At 46.0% G+C, this 6000-nt stretch overlaps 1 protein-coding gene across 1 annotated transcript in view; it reads left to right on the top strand.

The window, feature by feature from the left end:
- The first annotated feature begins 6 nt into the window (after nt 1-6).
- The window catches only part of LOC105423927 (uncharacterized), a 58915-nt gene continuing 52921 nt past the window's right edge, over nt 7-6000 (top strand). Inside the window, exon 1 of the mRNA XM_089078785.1 lies at nt 7-1259. The gene's annotated coding sequence lies outside the window, so the exon portion shown is untranslated. The remainder of the gene's footprint in view (nt 1260-6000) is intronic.

Genomic DNA, 6000 nt, shown 5'->3' with positions numbered 1-6000 from the left:
TGCTGCGCAAGCAGCGGCGGCGACGATAAAGGCGGCAGAGATGTGCGAAAGCGAGCCGGACGGCGCGACGACGGCCGACTAGCAGCCGAGTGAGCGAGCGAGCGCGAGACCACCGGGATTGGCGAGCCATCCCCCCGTTTTGCCATCAACCCTGCCACCTCTACCCCCAAGCGCTCTCTACCTCGCGCGTTCGCCGCCATCACCTTCTCCACCTTCTCCTCTTTCCTCCGCCGCCACCACCGCCGCCGCCGCTACCGCCGCCGCCGCCGCCGCCGCCGCCGCCGCATCCGACTCCTCTACCCTCTCCTTCTCCGATGCGTTTTGGCCGCCCCGTTCGGTCCGCTACTACTGCGTTCGTCCGTTCGTTTCGTACGTTCGTGTATCCCCGGCCGAGAGAGCTCGTGCAGAGTGCTCGCCAACGTCTGCGAGATCCGTGTCGCTTGTCGCGCACGACTCCATATACGGCGAATATACGGCTCGCGCCCCCCGTCATTCGCGAGCATAGTCTTTTTTTTCCCCGAAAAAACGCGTTCGAAGCTTTCGCACGAGCCTCTATCCTATCCTCGCCCTTTCTCACCCTTCGCCCTTTTCCGACTTGGTAGCCAGTCGCCCGGCCGAGAAAAAAGGGGATACCCGGGGTTATCCGGGGTGACAGCGGCGAGTTAGGAAGGACTCGTTCGCGTCGCGGAATCCTCGGGATAACGAATTCATTCGCTCGTACGTCGTCCGACGTCGCGCGACGTGCCTCGACGATCCTCGCGCGACAGGAGCACGCGCGTCATTTCACGCGTTTACCGGTGAGAGAAAACCGTGTTGTGACGGCCACGCCGCTGGACCAGCGGCTTTGCGAGGAGACAACGCCGACGACGATGTCCACGCAGCTGACGTGGCCGACAACGATGAAGACGATGACGACGACGACGATGACGACGACGATGACGACGACGATGACGACGACGACGACGATGCGTGTTCGGCCAGGCGTGAGAAGCGACGACGACGACGGGAAATTGTGTGCGCAGTGAACTTGCGAGCTCGCGTAACTCATCCGCTATCGCTACGGCGACGGCGAAACTGCGTGCGTGTGAATGCGTGCGTACGTGCGTGCGTGCGTACGTGCGTGCGTGCGTGTGCGCCTCCTCGCAACCAGGAAGACACGCGTGGTCCGCGTCCTCGTCTCGACCGGCTCGTTGCTCGCGCGAGACCAACCCCCTTGGTACACCTAAGTGAGGCGTTCAACGTGGCTGATCCTTGGACATGTAAGTAATCCGGCCGACGCGGCGGTTTAACGGCGATCAAAGGCGCAGCGAGACCATCAACGCGAGAATCATCCCCCTTTTCATCCCCCCGAGCGCGCAGCTGGCCGCGCGCGCGAGCGTGCTCGCCGACGTGCTCTCGCCTTTGTTTGCCCTTCCGCGCTCCCCTTCAGGGCCGAATACAGAACGGCGGATTACGGCAGCGGATCGTAAATGCGCGATCGAATCCAGATCCCATGACGGATTCGGGATAGAATCCTGCGGAAATCGACGCACACTTTGACGTAATTACATCGTAGATGGGTTGAAGATCCATCAAGATCCGCTTACACCGTTTCCGAATATTCCTGCCGCGTTCGAAGCCACGACGAGTACAGAGTTATCTCTACGGATTACTCCCTTGCGACTGAAAAATAATAAAATCATGAAAAATATTTAGAAAATAACTTGTCTGTGGAGCTTCGATTCGAGAGCTACGAAATGTATTTAAAAATAAATCTTCAAATTTGTCTGTTGTGTGTTGTCACAAACGTGATATGCTCAAGCTCGATTCTACACGGATTCCCCTGTACTCCGAAGTTGGGCTTCCACGCAAGTATGTACATGCTACGTGTGATCGTGGGGATTGTGACTGCAACTCGACATCCGCGGCATCCGGCTCTCTCGAACTTGTTTTCCGTTCGTCTGCGAGTAAGCGACGCGATCACTCGCGCGTCCGCTTTGCGATTTTCGCGAGCTGACGAGGAGCTCGGTCAAATCGACGCGACGCAACGCCGCGACCCATGTGCCCCGACGCGTTGTGCCGTGCCGTGTCGCGTCCGAAAGTCCCGTGCACAGCCCCGAATTGGGTGAGGAGGGATCGATTTGTTTGGCGGACGCGACGTGTGATACTGACAGAACTCGAGCACGCGAGTAAACACTCGAGCGGGGCTGCGTGCGTTGAGGGCTCGAGGGTAGCCGGGGGGAGGAGGGGGGAGGGGGGAACGGGCGGGGGGGGCGGAGCGGGGGAGGCTTGGGACGAGGGGATGCAAGGGAGTTTGGACGAGGGTAGGGTGTGCGACGAGATAGGGCGAGCGGGCGGTCTGCTCCGGGGAAAAGAATTCGATGTAATCGGCCTGAGCTTTCCTCGAGAGCTCGAGAGCTCGGCACAGGCCTGAGGCGGGGTGGTCGACTCGAGTTACGACGGTTTCCTTCTCCGGATCCTCTCGCCGCAGAGGAAACGTGCGCCCCGTCGCGAAAGATTGAAGGAATCCGGGGAGATTTGTCAGGCATCGCCCACGTAAGAGTGGTTTCGGTCTCGGTAACGCGTTAGAAGCCTGTTATTTGAAAGCGAATGTTTCTTTCGCTAACTCTTGGCAACGGATATGTCACTGGTATCGGCGTGATTTAAAGATTTTAAAGAGATAACGCGAGCAAAATAACACGACATAAATGAAATAGGATTATATAAATATCTGGTCAAAAAGAAGATTTTGAGGATTTCTTCATGTTGCACGATGTTTGCACGAAACAGCAATTTGTCTGTATTTAATTTCTAGCTAGTAACACTACGGGAAAAATTAAATGTGTGAATTGTATTATATGTATTTATAAAGCGCGCGCGCGCGCGCGCGCGTACACACACATATTAAGCAAAATAATTTTGAACATTTATAGTTTTATCGAAAATAATGAGCAAATTTTACAGAGTCAAGAGAGCTTTTGTCTTATTGAAAATTTATGCGGAACATACCTGCAACATTACAATCGTATATTTTTGAAAGATGTACTCAAATTCGTTTCGTTTTATATAAGAGCCGTTAAAGTTCGAAATTGATATAAAACACATCGACGTACAAAAATAAAACATCGTAATGGCAGAAACCCGACTTTCCATGGTTCGTAAGACAGCAAATGCTTTAAAGATGTTAAAGTGCATTTTTATTAGAGAACAAAATCCGTACGCATCATTTTTGCGTAGGAGAAAAACGCTATTGGTCTTACCATGTAACGAATCTCTTAAGCGATACGATCATGTACGTTACAAATTGTAAAACATTATTTATTTTATCTTTTTTTTTTATAAAAAGTTAAATATCCGGTTTATTCAAAATGTCTGAATTATATATGCATTTATTATCGCGTTGATAAAAATGTTTTTTTAAAAACATAAAGCGGAAATCGAAAGATCAGGAAACCGTTGTACCAATTTACCTATTTTTATTGAGTGAACAAAAACAATACTGTAAAATACAATGAGAAACGCACTATATGTCTTTATCATTTTATGTATCTCCCTTGTAGTCATGATCAGGACCGGATGGCGTTGGCAGGGAACCAACATTGATCGGTATAAATTCGGACAGAATTTTGTTCTCGAATGTATCTCTTTTAACGTAACCTGTCAATTCTCTGTCAGTTTCTGTTAAGCTGTAGAAAATATTTGTATGAACTTACTTGAAAAGGTTTCGGCATACGTTTTTTTTAGTTATACAAGTGTTTAGTTATACAAGATAGTATTACTTCTCTTTAGTCTCTTTATTCTACATATTTCATTTCTAAAAAAGGACGGTAGATAAAAATTTAATTTTTTTTGCGCCAAAAATAATTATCTCGCGCGTTAACAATATCGCAGTTATAAACATATATTTATTAATAGTGTTAATCAATTTTCTAAAAAAAAAATCTAATTAAAAAAAAATCTTTTATTGGATTAAGGCAAAATATTTCCATAATAATGCCGAACCGCAATTATATCTGAAGATAAGTGTGACTTGAGAAAGAGATTAGTGCCATTCACTTTCCGTGCCACGTGCACGGAATGTCATTACTTAAGTTACGTGCTCGTAATTGTTCGTTTTCGCTACCGGGCAAAACGCGCCGCTTAATGTGTCCATCATACGCATGTTTATTTTTACTAAATACATAATCCAATTAGATCCGTCCGTGCGTGATATGCATGTCCGCAATTCATTATCATGAAATTAATACCGTATCGTATTCTATTATTGGCCCCATCTATCACATCTATTAATATGCGTCTATTATCGTAAACGGATAGACATAAAATAGAACAGACAGACAAACAGAGTCGCTATTAATTACTAATGCGACATCCAGCCCAATCTTTCTCAATTCTTTCAATTTCCGAGCGAGCCCGGGCTTTCTCCGATACAGGCCGGGATAAAAATAATCGAGTTATCTCTATGCACGTCCACGATTAGAGTTTGTAACGTAATTCACTAGGGACCGTCTTCGCGAACTTTGCTCTCAATCGCGATAATAAACGCGCAACGTGCGCGGCTCGGTTGCTCGGGGAGCGTGCCCAACGTGCGCGTTTAACGCCCGGGTTAGATAGAGAACACAGTTCCCATTCATCAAAGGGGCGAAATATGTGTGGTCGTTAGTAAGCACGCCTGGAAAGTGCCGTCTGACACTCTTTTCGATCGGTCCGGCAAATCCGGAGGTCGGCGCGCACGTTTTTCCGATCGATCGGATTCGCCTCAGCCAGACGATCACGCGCATCGTCGATCATCGCCGCGTTTTCTTAAGAGCCAACTTTAAAATCTTCTAAGCGGCTTTAAATATCCTTCACGAGACTTTTCGTCATCGGCCTCTCGCCGAAAGTCTTTTAATTTCGGCACTGTTACTGCGTTATAAATTCTTAGATCCTTCTTCACGCAAGGCGAAAATAGGAAGGAACGATCCTTCGTGTTTTCTCCTTTTCTTTCTTTTTTTTTTTTTTTTCTTTTTGATGATACGGTTTAAAAGTTTCCATTTTCGATCTCAAAGAGAATTACAAGCGTTTATGAATAATTTTTCCATAAAAATCGTCTGGAGCACTTGACTTTATGTACGCGTCCAACGTAATACAACAATTCGTTTCGATTGTTTTCATTTTTCTTGGGATCAACATCTCAGATCAGAAAGAATATATCTCGTATCGTGCGCCGCGCATAAGAACGAGGTATTCGCGAGATGTGTCTTTCGGGAACAGGATGTACAAGGAAACGAGCGATTCTGGTAACAGTGACGCGAGATCGATCGTCTGCTTCCGAAATGCTTCGGGCTGCGGCCTTCCAAATCCAACGCGCGTATTCGATTCTCTATATGAGAGTGAGATTGAAATATTTTCAACGTAATTTAAAATGCATCATGGGATGATTATCACGCGTATTAAACGTAAAATTATGGCAGTTAATTTAATGATCGCGTACAATTAACAATTATTTAGCCCTTTAAATTTGCTGATACGTTTAATGCGAATACAAATATCCCATAATTTTTTTCATAATTACTATTATATATTACGAAGCTGAAACATAGTAATTGAAGATTGCTGTGTAAATTGTAATTATTTTATAAGCGAGACAATTCTCTGTAATAATTTTCAATGTTGCCAAACATTTTTTTCAATGAATTTCATATAAGCCACCAACGGAAAGTAATTTAATTTTTTTTTATATATATATAAAACTACTACTATCGCAATTCTAAAAAAATGGTAAAATATCGCTTGACATCTAAAGTGAGCATTGTCGACATGTGACACGCGCGAAACGCTAATAAATTGCAAATCTTTCTTTCTTTTTAGAATTATACTAGCCTGTTACATCAAAATCTGTTTTCACTGACATATATATTGCGAAAGTTTGGAAACTAGCGCAGTCTCATTTATGAAGTGCAGTTCGTACAACAATTTAGGAGTACGGATTCATAAGCGTTCAGAACGTAAATGCATTAGATTAAATTTCCCCGTTTGTTT

Source organism: Pogonomyrmex barbatus, unplaced genomic scaffold (genome assembly GCF_055798465.1).
Source record: "Pogonomyrmex barbatus isolate J1 unplaced genomic scaffold, ASM5579846v1 scaffold3, whole genome shotgun sequence".
Classification (NCBI taxonomy): Eukaryota; Metazoa; Arthropoda; class Insecta; order Hymenoptera; family Formicidae; genus Pogonomyrmex; species Pogonomyrmex barbatus.
This window is presented reverse-complemented; position numbering and strand designations above follow the sequence as displayed.